Source organism: Melospiza melodia (assembly GCF_035770615.1).
Source record: "Melospiza melodia melodia isolate bMelMel2 chromosome 7 unlocalized genomic scaffold, bMelMel2.pri SUPER_7_unloc_1, whole genome shotgun sequence".
Taxonomy (NCBI): domain Eukaryota; kingdom Metazoa; phylum Chordata; class Aves; order Passeriformes; family Passerellidae; genus Melospiza; species Melospiza melodia.
Genome location: NW_026948497.1, coordinates 12,808,070 through 12,823,989, shown reverse-complemented (window position 1 = coordinate 12,823,989; position 15,920 = coordinate 12,808,070).

Here is a 15,920-nt window from a genome sequence, read left to right as displayed (position 1 = left end):
CGGAGCGAGGCAGGGACTGCATAAAAGGGAAAATCCTGCTTTTTTAAAGTACTGCTCTGGGTTGTCTTGATGGCAAATTGCACACAGATATTCGTCTGGCAGTCCAGAATGAGAAAAAAAAATTTTCTCAGATATTGCTAAACCAGGCAGTGACAGAAAACAGCAGAGGGCCCTTTAGAAGTTGCATTTTGTCTTGTTTATCCAGCCTCCTCAGGGTTGCTTTGACGTTGCCATCAGAGCCTGCAGGTCCAGAGCTGTCCCTGGGCAATGCCAGAGCTGGGAGGGGTCTGCAGGGCAGAGCTGAGCCCCCAGGACTGGGTTGAGCTCTGGCAGGACTGGCAGGGCCCAGCCCTGGGCACAGGGAAGCAGCTGCTGGCAGAGACAGCTCCAGCCAGCAGAGCCCTGGGTAGGGAGTGTGTGGAATGTGCCCCCAAGCTGTGCTGGGATATTTAAGGTCCTCTCCAAACCCAATTATTCCATGATCACTTTTTTTACAGATCCAAATGCTAAGGCACAGCAAATGTCCAACAGCAGCTCCATCAGCCACTTCCTCCTACTGGCATTAGCAGACACACGGCAGCTGCAGCTCCTGCACTTCTGCCTCTTGCTGGGCATCTCCCTGGCTGCCCTCCTGGGCAATGGCCTCATCATCAGCGCCGTAGCCTGCGGCCACCACCTGCACACGCCCATGTTCTTCTTCCTGCTCAACCTGGCTCTCACTGACCTGGGCTCCATCTGCACCACTGTCCCCAAAGCCATGCACAACTCCCTCTGGGACACCAGGGACATCTCCTACACAGGATGTGCTGCTCAGCTCTTTTTCTTTATGTTCTTCATCTCAGCAGAGCTTTCCCTCCTGACCATCATGTGCTACGACTGCTACGTGTCCATCTGCAAACCCCTGCACTACGGGACCCTCCTGGGCAGCAGAGCTTGTGCCCACATGGCAGCAGCTGCCTGGGCCAGTGCCTTTCTCCATTCACTGCTGCACACAGCCAATACATTTTCCCTGCCCCTGTGTCATGGCAATGCCCTGGGCCAGTTCTTCTGTGAAATCCCACACATCCTCAAGCTCTCCTGCTCAGACTCCAACATCAGAAAAATTTGGATTTCATTGCTTGCGGTCTGTTTAGGTTTTGGTTGTTTCATGTTCATTGTTTTCTCCTACGTGCAGATCTTCAGGGCTGTGCTTAGGATCCCCTCTGAGCAGGGACGGCACAAAGCCTTTTCCACCTTCCTCCCTCACCTGGCTGTGCTCTCCCTGTTCATCAGCACAGCCACATTTGCTTACCTGAAGCCCCCCTCCATCTCCTCCCCATCCCTGGATTTGGCAGTGACACTTCTGTACTCGGTGGTGCCTCCAGCCCTGAACCCCCTCATCTACAGCCTGAGGAACCAGGAGCTCAAGGCTGCGGTGTGGACACTGATGAGTGGACCATTTAGGAAACATTAAATTGGTTGCCAATTTCTGCATATCTCTGGAAATAAAAGTGATCTTTGATACTACTTGTTGGATTGGTTATGTTTTTTTATTCTGTTTTCATTTTTTACTATTCTCCCTAAACCAAGGCCATTTTTTCTGCAATTTCTTATTTTGTTTCTCTAATCTTCACTGTGGCCTCAGACTGTGTCAATGAGGAGCTGGTCTCTTGGTGGCTTTAGAGGAGCTAAAGGATCTCCCAGCAGAGTTTTCAAAGGAGATCCCCCTTTTGTTGCCTTCTCTGGAGGTGCAGCAGCAATGTCTGTGTGCAGAGCTGGGGCAGATCAGTGCTGGCACAGCAGCTGTGCCCAGCAGCAGCAGTATTCGGTGTTGCCAGTGCTGCTGCCGTGGCCCTGCCCCACTGCCCTGGTGGCTCTGGTGTTGCTGCAGGGCCTGAGTGCTCTCGGGGCAGGGCACAGCCCTGGGGGTGGCAGTGCCGGGGCTGCAGCAGGGACAGGCCATGGGCACTGCTGGGGCAGCGCTGACGCCTCAGCCCAGGGCCTGGGGGCTCCAGGCTCCTTGCCCAGGCTCTCTCAAGAACACACCCAGGCCAATGCTCAGCACAGAAAACCCCTGTGAGCAGCCCCAGGCTGGCCGTGGGCAGGCTGGGGGCAAACAGCATGGCTGGGGCTCTGCAAGGGCCCTGGGGCATATGGGAAGGAGCAGCAGAGCAGGGCCTGATCCATCCCCAGTGTGCTGGACAGCCCAGGGCAGTGTCCCAGAGCGTCCTGATGGAGCTGCCAACAACATCCCCCCTCTGCAGCCCTGGCCTCTCCCCCAGCTCACACAGGTGCCCCATCCTTGCAGGCATAGACACAGCAGCACTGGCTCGGGAGCCCCTGTTTGCATTGCACACAGCAGGCAGGAGCACCCCCATGCTGTTGGTGTGGGGACATGAACCTGAGGGAGCACAAATGCCATCAGCCCCTGGGGCCAGCAAGGGCTGGGGGACACCAGGGAAGACACTCATCTTTGTCCTGGCCTCTGCAGTCAGCCAGAAAGTTTGTTCCCATCAGCTGGGAGTTTCCTGTGCCACTGCAGACGCTGTTGCTTAGAGCCAGGGCTGCCTGGCAGCCACCTCCAAGCAGCCCAGAGCATTTCCTTGGCTTCACCTTTGTCTTTTGTCCTCGTGTCACTTCAGGAATTGTCTGCAGGCTCCTGCATTGCCTGGTGCTGCTCCCTTGCCTGTCATAGGAAGGGGACCAGGACACCAGATTGTTCATCACAGGTCCAGTTTATTAAAGAAAGCATCAAACACTTATAGAGCAAATATTAAGCTTATGAATATTCTGTAAGCCAAGCAATCTATTGGTTAAACTGTACCATGAACTCTTCCTCATTCCTTAGGGGTTACATCTCTCTTTTCTCATGTCTCTTTCACTATTTGTTATCCTACTACAGCTAGGCCCAAGGACACGCTATCTCACAGGTGTAAAACTTGGAATTAGCCACGGCTTTGTATTTTTGCAGTCTCTAGTCACCTAAATTTCCCAACACTTCCCCTGTTTTTATTTTTTATGCAAAGCAAAATTCTATGGGCTAACTGTGTCACACTCTTTGCAACACAAGAATAGGTAATTGTAACAACTAAACAATATTCTCAGCTAGCAAGGTTTCTCTCTTACAAGGGATCTAAGCCAGGGAAACAAACCAAAACAGCTATCATTATTTATAGGATATGCTATACAACAGATACAAAAAGAATTCTATGTGCTACAAGGCTCAAACAAAACTCAGGTGTGCTAATACAACCCACAAAAATAAGCTAAAGGAGTAACATGTGCGCAGGTTTCATCTGCGTCGATTGACTGGTAAGTTTGCTTTCTATTTTCAAACAGCAGATATACTTCAAACAGGAACGGCTCTACTCATAAATGCTTCTGATTGTCCTTTTTAACTAAAGTTTCTCTGATGTTCACAACAACACTTTACACACAAGTCATAAAATAAACGTCTGGCATAAAAGCATAAATCTATCTAACATCACTTAAAGTTAATAGCACTTAAAATACTTAAACTTAAAAGATTTAAACTTAACAGAACTTAACAATATTGAACATTTAATAGCACTTAATAGATAATTTAACTTAAACTACTTAATAACAAATAAATCTTACTATAGAAATAGAATATAGCATTTACTATAACTTACTTTTAGGCCTGATTCTAAAATACTAAGCTAAAACAACTTTCTTCACATATTTGCTGCAGCATTTTTATACCAAAAAGCACAGTCATAACATCTTGCTTATACAATCTTTTTAACACATCTTTAACATTTTTAAATTTTTCAAAATACAACTTCAGAGCTTGATTTTCTACCGACTAAATTATTTGGGCTTCTGGTGTTTATAGTCTGTGATAATAGAAGTGATTTTAAGCCAGCATAACGGATGCTAAGACAAATCGGCCAAAATTTGACCCATGCATTCACACTACGGCGGAAGGGAACCAGGACATCAGTTTGATCATCACAGGCTCAATTTTATTGATCAGTACGGTGGGTTAAATACAGTTAATAATGAGCTTCATACATATTGCAAAAGTTGAGCTCAGGATTGGTCAGCTTACATATCAGCACCTACGCCTACTTCTACATTCCTATGGTTCTAATCTCAACTCCCTATCCTCATGTTGCAGCAAGGTCGCTGCTGACTCTTCCTTTCAGCTTGCTGACTGCTGACTTTTCTCCTTCAGCTTAACCAGTGGCATTATATCAGTGTGGCCTTTCTCAGCTAACCAATTATTAATAATACTCTCCACACACTACGCTGATTGCTCTTTTACAGTCTCTGCAGGAAGAACAAAAAGTCTTTTTAACTTAGGTGAGAAACGTCTTGATAGTAATGCTCCTTGGTGTCACTTGTTTATTTTCACTGGTTTCCTAATTGCAGTAGGGGTCTCTTCTTTGTTGGCAAGAGTCACATTTGTTACGGCTGTTAGGTCTAAAAATGAAGCTTTTGCCGGCTGCGGGGCGGAGGGAGAACCGCTCCCGCTGGAAAAGTGCTCTGGTCCTGCGGCGCTTGTGTCGGGGCGGGCGACCCCCCCGCGCTGGGCTCTTTGTTTCGCGAGACTTGCCGGCAGGCTGACTCACTGCGTGCGCTGCACCCGTCGCGGCGTGGATCGCTCCCCCCGTGGTGGCTCCGCTCCCCGTGTGGCTGCCGCCACTACCTCCGCTGCGCCCATGCTGAGTTTGGAGTAGCACAGCTCCGCACGTGCCCCGAGCCACGGCTGCTGCCTTGCTCAGAGACATGCTGAAGCAGTGTATGGTGCACTACCCGCCATGGCTTTCTCAGTTTCTTTGCTGTCTTATCATCTTCTAACACCACTTCCTACAGTATTTTCTCAAATTTTCTCCATTCTGAGAGTTCATGGACCGTATGTGGGTTAAGGAAAACTTCTTTAGCGTATCCATAGGCTAATAACAAATCTATCCCCTTTACCCCTCGCCATTCTAGATACGCGGCGAATAAATTATGTGCTGCTTGCCTATCCATACCTATTCGTGAGTGCTCTTTGTAGCTTTCCAGGCTCCAGCAGACATGTATAGCTCAAGTCACCGATGTGAACCCCGAGGGTGCTTCAAAATTCCGGCACCGTCCCAGCTGCAAACAGGACCCAACTCCAACTTCCTTGACCGTGACGTGTTCTCCCCCTTTTTCTTTTAGTGCGAGACGAGGAGTCAACATTCGAGGTCACCATTTGTCGTAGGAAGGGGACCAGGACACCAGATGGTTCATCACAGGTCCAGTTTATTAAAGAAAGCATCAAACATTTATACAGCAAATAATAGGCTTATAAATATTCTGTAAGCCAAGCAATCTATTGGTTAAACTATACCATGAACTCTTCCTCATTCCTTAGGGGTTGTTATCCTACTACAGCTAGGCCCAAGGACACACTATCTAGCAGGTGCAAAACTTGGAATTAGCCACGGCTTTGTATTTTTGCAGTCTCTAGTCACCTAAATTTCCCAACACTTGCCAGAGGCACCCCAGGCCAGGAGGCCAGGGGGGCACATCTGGGCTGCTGTGTCTGGTTCTGGGGCTCCCTGTTCTGGGCAGTGAGGAGGGGCTGCAGAGGCTCTGCAGGACTGACAGGATGGGCTTTGGGGCTGGCAGGAGAAGCTGAGGGATCTGGGCTGCTGGAGCTTCTGAAGAGGAGGCCCAGGGCTCCTCCTGCAACTGCTCCAAGGGTGGTTCCAGAGAATCACAGAATCAGCCAGGCCAGGCTGGCTGATCTCCAGGTCATCCTGGAGATCATCTCCAGGATCATCTCATTGGAGATCATGAGATCAAACCTGTGTCATGACAGCACCTCGTTTCCCCTGAGCCTCCTCTTCTCCAGGATAAACAACCCCAGCTCCCTCAGCTGCTCCTCACAGGACTTGTGTTCCAGACCCCTCCCCAACCTTGTTGCCCTTCTCTGGACACGCTCCAGCCCCTCCATGGCTTTCCAAAATTTGGGGCCCAGAACTGGACACAACACTCGAGGTGTGGCCTCACCAGTTCTGAGCACAGGGGAAGAATCCCTGCCCTGCCCCTGCTGGCCACACCATTCCTGATCCAGGCCAGGAGCCATTGGCCTTCTTGCCCACCTGGGCACACTGCTGGCTCATGTCGAGCCTGCTGTCCATCACTCCCTGCAGGTCCCTTTCTGCCTGGCTGCTCTCCAACCCCTCTGTCCCCAGCCTGTTGTGCTGCAGGGGTTGTTGTGGCCAAAGTGCAGGACCCGGCACTTGGTCTTGTTCAACCTCACCTTGTTGGGTTTGGGCCCTGGATCCAGCCTGTCCAGGGCCCTGTGCAGAGCCCTCCTACCCTCCAGCAGATCCACACTCACACCCAGTTTGGTGTCATCTGCAAATTTGCTGATCTTGGACACAATCCCCTCATCCAGACCATTCCATGCAGACACTGGAATCCACACTGGCTGGCTCTGATCCCTCGGCCATCCTGTGGGTACCCTGTGATGGCACTCAAGGTGATCTGTTCCATAACCTTGCCAGGCACCCAGGTCAGGCTGACAGGCCTGGAGTTCCCCAGATCCTCCTTCCAGCCCTTCTTGGGGATGGGCTCACACTGGCACCTCCAGTCCCCTGGGACCTCCCTGCTGAGCCAGCTCTGATGGTAAATGATGGAGAGCAGCTTGGGGAGCTCATCCACCAGCTCCCTCATACCCCTAGGATGGATCCCATCTGCTCCCAGAGACACCTGTGAGCATCTGAGTGGCTCAGCAGGTCACCAGCTGCTTCCTCCTGGATTCTAGGGGTCTGTTCTCTTCCCTGTACCCATCTACCAGCTCAGGAGAACACTTCTCCTCAGGACAACCTGTCCTAATATTGTAAACTGAGACAAACACACTGTTAAGTAGCTCTGCTTTTCCCTTATCTTTAGTAACTATATTCCCCACTGCAATCAATGAAGATAGAGGTTCTCCTTCTCCCTCCTTTAGCTTTATGTGTTTTTTCACAAACTTGTTTTTTAAAGGATGGGCCAGGTTAAGTTCTCATCTAATTTTCACCTCTCTAATTTTCTTTCGGATAATCTTTGGACATCCTTAAACACTCCCTGCATTGCCAGTCCTTTTTACCCCTGAGTTCCCACAAAAGCTCCATGGGCAGCAAGGCCAGTCATTATCCTCACTAGGATCATTTTTTGGCTCCCTGCTACAGGCTGCTCCTTCCCCTTTAAAATTGTTTTCTTGAAATGTGTCGGTCCTTCCTGAAACTTTTTGATTTTAAGGGCTGTTTCTCTTTAAAAGAACCAGTACCTGATTCAGTACTCCCCAAATCTGCATCCTAAACAGGCCAAAGTCTGCCCTTCCTAATTCCAGTGTAGAAGTTCTGTTGCTGCCTCTCCTTCTTTCACAGAACATTGAAAACTTGATTATTTCTTGGTCACTGCCCCACGCAGCCTCCGAGCCCCACATCTGCCACCAGCCCTTCTCTGTTTGTGAACAGCAGCAGACAGAGCTTTCCTTAGCAGTGTGAGTGTCACCAAAAATTTGGTAAAACAGAAAACTCCTTAACACCAATGCAGCATTAAGAAGCAGCATTCTTTATTCAGCTGGATGCACAGGGGATAGCTCCTCCCAAAACTGTGCATGCTGAGTGCAGGAAAGTTTCTGTTTATTTTCTGTATTTTGCACATTTATTCATTGATTGTCCTAAACAAAACCTATATATGATAATCATTTCCCCAAAATCATTCACATATTTCCCCTCCCCTTACCCATGTGTTCTTCTATCCTGGGGTGGTCTCTGGTGGTCGTGGACCCCAATGTTCTGGTGGGCCTTGCTGAGCTAGCAGGAAACTGAGGCTGGTGGACATCCAGTTCCCCTTCTCACACAATGGGCATTGTGTGGTTTCCATAGGCCTGGGGCTTTGGAGAACAAGCTCCAGGTGTCAACTCACCTGGTGTAGACAATATATCATCTGGTAACATGAGGTCACAGATGAGGCTATGACATTACAGAGTGGGTTACGTAAGGTGTTTGAGCAGCTATGACATCATATACTGCCCCTGTGACATCACAGAGCCAGCTGTGACAGGGCAGCAGTCTGACATTCCAGAGTCGACTGTGACATCACAGATTTGGCTGTAACATCAGAGACAGCTGTGTGACATTAGAGAATGGGCTGTGACATCACAGAGCAGGCTGTGACATCCCAGAGGGGCTGTGTGACATCCCAGCAGTGCTGTGTCAGGTCACTGGGTTGGTCACTCCGCCCCAGCTCCCTCTCACAGTTTCTCCCAACAAGTCCAATGCTGTTCATGCCCAGCAGGGTCCCTGTCCCCCGGGATCCCCCCAGCCCACCTGGAGCCACAGCCTCCACCAAAGGATGTTCCACAGGATCCACCCCAGAGCCTGACATGGGGACAAGGGGCCAGGGCTGTGTGACCAGGACATCAAGGACAGGGATTATCCAGGTCACTGTGGCCTGGGTTGGGTTGGCCAGGGCAGGAAAGATGTCTGGCAGCTGGAGCAGAGTCTGGGAAGGGCCTCCAAGGTGGGGCTGGAGCCCTTGGGCTGTGAGCAGAGGCTGAGAGAGCTGGGCTTGTCCAGCCTGGAGCAGGGAAGGCTGAGGGGCTCCTCATCCCAGCCTGGAAGTGCCAGCGAGGAGGGGATGGAGAACGCAGAGCCAGGCTCTTGACAGGGGGCCTGGGAGGAGACAAAAGCCAATGGGTGGAAGGGGAAGGAGGGCAGATCAGCCAGGACAGGAGGAGATGAAATGAGTCAGGCTGCTTTCAGCATTTCCTCAACACCAAAAGCAGCCTGACCTCCCATCTCCATCCACCACTGACAGCTTGGCAAATCAGGAATTTTTGGAGCTGTTTTGCACCCACTCCAGGATGAGCATCCTGATACAAGAACTTAATTGTTCTTTAGTCTGAAATTAATTTTAGTATGGAAATCACCTATGAATGGTGGACTCATCAGATGCTGCTGGAACGTTGCACATATCTCAGGGAGGATTGTGATTGTTATGAAATGGTGTCCTGTTCAACTGGGGCCTGTTTGCCATGAAGAGAAATTTTCTGTGCCTCTGAGTCTCATCATTTCCTGACCCCCAAAGGACACAAACCTGATGAGCTGTGCTTCCCACTCCAGTGGTGGCACTTCCACCTTCCTCCATAGCCAGAGCAGAGCTCCCTTGTCCCAGAAAGTCCCTGGCAAAGGAGGAATGAAGGAAACAGGAGAGGCTGTGGGGATCAGGTGAGGGGTTGATCCAGGGACAGGACTGACTTGTGCATTTGATGGAGCTGTGCCTTCCCCTGGCTTTGTTGGCTGACAACAAATGAACATCCCTCTGTGTCTCGGGCAGCTCCTTCTCCAAGGAAAGCAGGTGGGAGTTGGAGCCAAGGAGCTGAAAGCTGCAGGTGCAGCCTGGGCTGGAGGGAGCTCAGATTTGCACAAGGCTGCTCTGAGTGCCAGGGCTTGGATGGGGGAAATGGTGGGGTGGGGGCAGGGACAGAGTCTGATTGATTGTCAGCCATGAAGGGTCTTGATTTTTGTATCTTCAAACTGCATGAGGAGGTATTTGGTTTCAATGTCAAGTGGAGATTGCTATTAACAGGGAAAAAAATAAAAAATAAACAGGTCCTACAAAATGTTTTCTCACCGTATTTTTAAATAGAACATATTCAGTTGAATGCACTTTTAAAATCGCTGTTATTAACCACAAAAGATTTGGAAACTGAAATCAAATTATTCCCAGAGGCTTGGATTGTTAAGGTGTTCTCAATGTTAATGAGCCCTGGGACACTGAATTCCTGCACTCAAGAGCTGAAGGCTGAACAAGCCTCTAGAGCAGGAAAATTCAGCAGCGGCCTCCAAGGTGCTGAGGATGTCAGCAGCCCCCACTGAGGCCATCCCTGCCCAGAGACCGTGGGGGAATGGGCAGACAAGGAGAGCGTCCCTGGGGCTGGGGCAGCACAACTCAGAGGCAGCAGCGGCTCCAGCTGGGAAATGGAGTGTGGAATGTGGCTGGGAAAGCCCTGCCTGGGCTGTGCCAAGCAGGACACACAAGCCCTGACTCCCATCCACTAGAAAACTTTCTCAATGAGAGTTTTAAATGAATTGCAATTGTTTGTTTCCTCTGAGTTGGACGCAGTGCAGAAAATCTGACAAGAGATCATCAGGAGCTCAAAAGAACAAGACAGCTTTTACTAGTTATATTAGAAAATTATGGAAACTTGGGAAATGGTTTATTATGACATTCAATGAAAAAAAAAACACTTATCAAAGCTTTAAATTGGACCATTCACATTTACAAACTCTATGCCTGTGCAGTTTTAAGTTACTCAAGATTTGCAAGAGAACAGAAATAGAAGAAATATACACAGAAAGAGAAAAACAAAAAACATATACAGAAGCACCCACACTGCTACCAAGTCCTGGATTCCAGGAGTGTTGTGATGGAAATTCCAAGAGGAGGTAGGGCCAAGATGTGTGCTTGCCTTTTGGTCAGCCTTCAATATCCCTTGGTTTCCCTGGGCCCTTCCCCCAGGTGGGACTTGGGCTCATTTGGTCCCTCAGGAGCTGGGCTGGGGCTGCAGAGGTGGCTGTGGAGCATTGCCTGTGCTGTGCCAGGGACTGGCAGACACTGCTGGGCTGGCATAGAGGCTCAGGGGGGATTGGGGTTCCAGGGCAAGGCTGTGGTTACAGGGCAGGACAGAGCTGGACCTTCCCTGTCATCCCCCACACATGAAATGTTTTGAGCCAACAATCTCCTCCAATCTCTCACAATAGGCAATGTTGGAGGTGAAATCTCAATTCCGGCCATGGGCACCTGGAGGAGAAGGACAGTTCTTTTCCATAGTAATTGAAGCACAGAGCCCCAGTGTTTCAGTAGCAGATCAGAAGAGAACTTCAACATGCCAAGGTCAGCTGGACCAGTAAGGAGGCCCAGGAGGCCAAAGCAGCCATATCTGTTCCATGTTCCCTTAGTTTTATGCTGCCCTGAAGTGTCACAACGACACCTTGGTTCCATCAGGCCCTGCAGTGTCACAGTGGTCTCCGTGGTTCCCCAGGCCCCACAAATTCACAGGACTCCTCTGTTCCATGAGCCCTGCAATGTCACAATTGACTTTTGGACCCTGGGGGTTTGCAGTGTCACAATGGTCTCCTTTGGCTCCACAGTGTCACAATGGACCATGGATGACATCAGGCCCTGCAATGTCACAATGGATGTTTGGTTCCATGCAGCCCTAAGTGTCACAAAGGCCTCCTGGTTTATGAAGCCCCCACAGTATCACAATGACCCTCTTGGATCTGTGGGGACCCCAAGGGTCACAATGGTCTCACTGGTTCCATGAGGCCGCACAGTGTCACAATGCTTTGCTTATTCCGTTGGGCCTCACAGTGTCACAATGGTCTCCATGATTCCAAGAGTCCCCTCGGTGTTACAATAGTCTCCTTGGTGCCATGGTGCCCCAAGGCGTCACAATGATGCCTTGGTATCATGAGGCTGTGAAGTATCTTAATGGTCTCTCCATGGTTCCATGAGGCCTTCCAATCTCACAATGGACCTCTGGCTCCATGGGGTCTTGCAGCGCCACAAAGGCCCCTTGGTCCCATGACACCCCAAGGTGTCACAATTTTCTCCATGGTTCCATGAGGCCCCGTGTTGGCACAATGGACCCTTGGTGTGATGGGGCCTGAGACGGAGTGGGGATCCATTCTGAATTAGGTGAAGTGTCTGGAAGAGGTGAGAGGTCTGTGGGGCCAAAGCTGAAGGAAAAGCCACATTCCAGAGACAGCAAGGAGACAGAGAAAGAAAAACAGAAATTACCGCAAGGTCAATCTGCCCCAGACCTAAGAATTCCTCTGATAAAGAAGAACTGGTGCTAAATGTCACGCGGAATGAATATGTATGAACTTATTCTGAAACTGTATGCATATGCATTTGCAAGGGGAATAAAAGAAGACCCGAGGTCTTCAGAGGTACGCATGCCTTTTTGGGGGGCTTGCGTCCGGCGCGCGTCGTAATAAAAGCATACCCGGCTTTACAACTTTTACGAAGTTGTGAGGTTTCTTCTTTTCTCCGCAAAACATTCTTGGCGAGCCAGGCAGGAGAAGGAGATACTTTCCGTCTCCATGTCTGTCCCCGCAGGAGCAGGGGGGGACCGACGGACTTCTAGGCGCGCCCCAGGATTTTCCTGGTGGGGCTCTGCTCATCTCGGCTTGCCTCCTGCTGGGACAGACAAGGACCTGCTGGCCTGTGGAGGAGGATACGGTATGTACTGAGGGGCACCCGGGGAGGAGGAAGGAGAGCAAGAGAGTAAATCACCCAGAGACGTCTGGGTCCAGCTGATAGAGCAGCTGTATAGAGACGGGGTTCATCGTTCTGATAGAGCGGAACCGCCAGCAGCTCTGGGGGTGAGCTGGGTGAACCCGTGTATGCGTGTATTGGGGTTCATTGATCTGATAGGGCAGAGCTGAACCCGCGTATGTTTTCTTTGTTTGTGTGTGTGTGAGTGGTGTCCTGACACTGTGTTGCTGTATGATGCATTGAGTGGTCAGCGCGCTGTATTTGTAATTGTGCAAGTGTATAAAGTGTATGTTGTATAAAAGAGAGTAGATCCATAGCGCTCTACTGTGCAGGGGGGGAAGTCCTACCCGCCACTGGAGAGGCTGAGTAGACACCGGCCAAGGCAGGCTGTGGGGGCGGGGAGTGCCCGACAGAGAAAACAGAGTAAACTGTGGAAAAGCATGGGTGAGGACATTTATTGAGTAAAGGTGGTAAATTGTGATGTAGGTTGTGCATGCTTTCACTGTGGCTAGACGAACCCGAGGGGTTCCTCTGCCTCAGTGGTTTGGACTCGACCCTTGGGAGTTTGTGAATCCGGTGGATTATTGGATAGATAGGGGAGAGAGAACGAGTTCATTTAGAGGGGCTCTACCGGACTTCAGCTGGCACTCTTGTAAATCTGGACTGAGAACAGCTTGCCATAGAGGATTTAGAGCTCCCTGTAATAAATGGAATAGCTTGCCTTTGCGGGAAATTTCGAGTAGCCTTTGGTGCATCAAGGGGCTGGCACGCTGCATGGGTATTATTACAGTGCATAGTTTGTGGGAAACGCTGGTATTGCTGTTCTAACAAGCGGCGGGGCACGTGCCCCAAGTGTAGATTAGAGGTTTCTGATCAAGCTGATTCAGAGGCTAAGATCTTAAAACTTGTGTGTGGGAAATCGCATCTCATACCTGCCACTTGGAGTGTGTGGGAGGAAGACTGGGAAGCTACTGTGAAGTCCTGTGAAAAGAGGTTTGGGAGGAAGCGAGATAGGGCAAGAAGGAAATAATGGGAACTAACCAGAGCAAGGAAGTTCCACGGGCCAGCCCCTTAGGGTGCATCTTAGCCCACTGGAAGGAAGTCATTAGCCGGAGGGGCTCTGAGAATAAAAAGGATCTAATCCAGTATTGCACACACTGGTGGCCCTTATACAGATTAGGGGACAGAGCAAGGTGGCCACCCACTGGAACCCTAGACTATAATACTTTACTGCAGTTAATGTTGTTTTTAAGATGGGAAGGTAAATGGGATGAGGTCTCATATGCTGATATGTTTTTTGTTTTAAGAAATCACCAAGAGTGGCAAAAGGACTGTGGGATTACATCACCCTCAGACCCACTGGTCTTGGCCCTTGAAAAAGATAACAAGGCAAAGAGAGGGCAAATCAAACACTGTTGTTCAGCATGCAGTATAGGACAACAGTGTATGAGATCAGATAAGGTATATCGTTCTGAGGAGCAAGAACGGGACACATTTGAGTGAGTGAAAGCTCCTCTACCTCCTCCCCGAGGGGGGGAGGTTAGAGAAATTGAAGCTGAAACTGAAGATGAAGAGGAAGAGAACTTCCCCAAAAAGGAGGAGGACTCAAGTAGAGAAAGCACATCTACTAGAACCCACCCCACCCGTGGGAGTCCAGTTGCATCTAGAACTAAGAAGCAAGTAGTGCTACAGGCCCCTCTGCGACAGGCAGTGGGACCAGAAGGGGCCAAATGAATGATTAAAGTGCCATTTACCACCCTTGATTTAGAAGCATGAGAAAAGATTGTGAAGAATTATTTTGTTGACCCGATACTCACTGCCAAACGCCTATGATATGTTAGCAAACAACACAATCCAAACTGGGCTGACATCCAGCTACTACTAGATGCTTTCACTGAAACAGAGAAACAGCTGATCCTAAAGACAGCAGAGAATTTGGCAGAAGATTACTGTAAAGCCACACAGCTAGATGTGAAAGAACGTTTCCCCCTCCAAGACCCAGAATGAGATCCTAATGTGTCGGCAGAGGTAAAGAAATTAGCAGAGTATCAAGAGTAGATAGCAACAGGAGTAGAAAGAGCTATTCCAAAAACCATAAACTGGTCTGCCTTATATTCCCGTAAGCAGAAGCGTTCTGAGACTCCATCTGAATTTCTAGAGCATTTAAGGAATACTATGCGTCGTCATACATCATTAGATCCGGAGTCTGAGATAGGGACAAATCAACTAGTTAATTCATTTTTAAAGCAGTCTGCTAGAGATATCAGGCGTAAACTTCAGAAAATTCAGAGACCAGATGAGAAGGATCTTGAAGCCTTGTTAGAAGAAGCCTAGAGAGTATTTAGCAACCAAGAAGAAAGATATAAACAAAGAATGAAAAAGTTAGTGGCAGTAGTACAGGAAGAAAAGCAGAAGAAATACAACCAGAGACCGCCAAGACAAAGACCACCACAGCTGAGCAAGAACCAGTGCGCAATCTGCAAAAGAATTAGTCACTAGAAAAGCCAATGCCCAGAACGAAGAAGGAGTGACCAACAGATAGCTGCACACGTACAAAACAACTGAAGAGGACCGGGGGATTCTACCCCAGCAGATCCATAACAATGAAGCTAAGAGAAGAAAAGAAAAGAGTAGAATTTTTAGTTGACACAAGAGCTACATATTCAGTCTTAAATAAAGCTTTAGTACCTGTAGAAAATGATTATGTTGTAGTGCAAAGAGCAACTAGCCAGTCTGAAAGGGCATATTTTTGTAAACCTTTGAAGTATAAATTGAGAAAACAATAGAGTATTCATAAATTCTTGTACATGCCTAATTCACCAAAAGCACTTTTAGGGAGAGATTTATTGGAATAATTACAAGCAACTATTACATTCAAAAATGGGGAAATTACTCTGGAGGTGAATGATCAAAAGTACATAGAGGTATTAAGTTCAACTCTGACAGCTATTGGCATTAAGGAAGAAACTGATGAAGAAATACTAGGTCAGGTATTTCCTGGGGTGTGGGCCTCTGATGTGCCAGGGAGGGTGAAAAATGCCTCCCCCATAGTAATCAAACTCAAGGAGGGGGTGCAACCAGTGAGAATCAAGCAGTACCTCCTAAAGAAAGAGGATAGGGAAGGAATCAGCCCAATAATCGAAAATTTTCTGCGGTTAGGATTACTGAAAGAATGCCAATCTGATTTCAATACTCCAATTTTACCTGTTCGGAAATCTGATGGGTCATACCGGATAGTACAGGATTTGAGGGCTGTCAGTAAAATAACAGAAGATCTGTGTCCGGTGGTAGCAAATCCATACACTTTATTAACTTGCCTAACACCTGAGCTAACCTGGTGTGCTGTTTTAGATTTAAAGGATACCTTCTTTTGCCTCCCCATCCATGAAGCCAGCCAAAAAATCTTTGCATTCAAATGGGAAAGCCCTAAAAGTGGGTGCAATACCCAGCTCACATGGACCAGACTACCCCAAGGCTGGAAAAATTCCCCTACTTTGTTTGGGGTACAACTTGCAAAGGATCTGGAGTCCTGGGAAGCTCCACAGGAAGGAGGAAGGCTTTTGCAGTATGTGGATGACCTTCTAGTGGCCACTCGGACGAGAGAAGCATGTGTGGCCTGGACGGTAAGCCTTTTGAATTTCCTAGGACTCCAAGGATACAGAGTA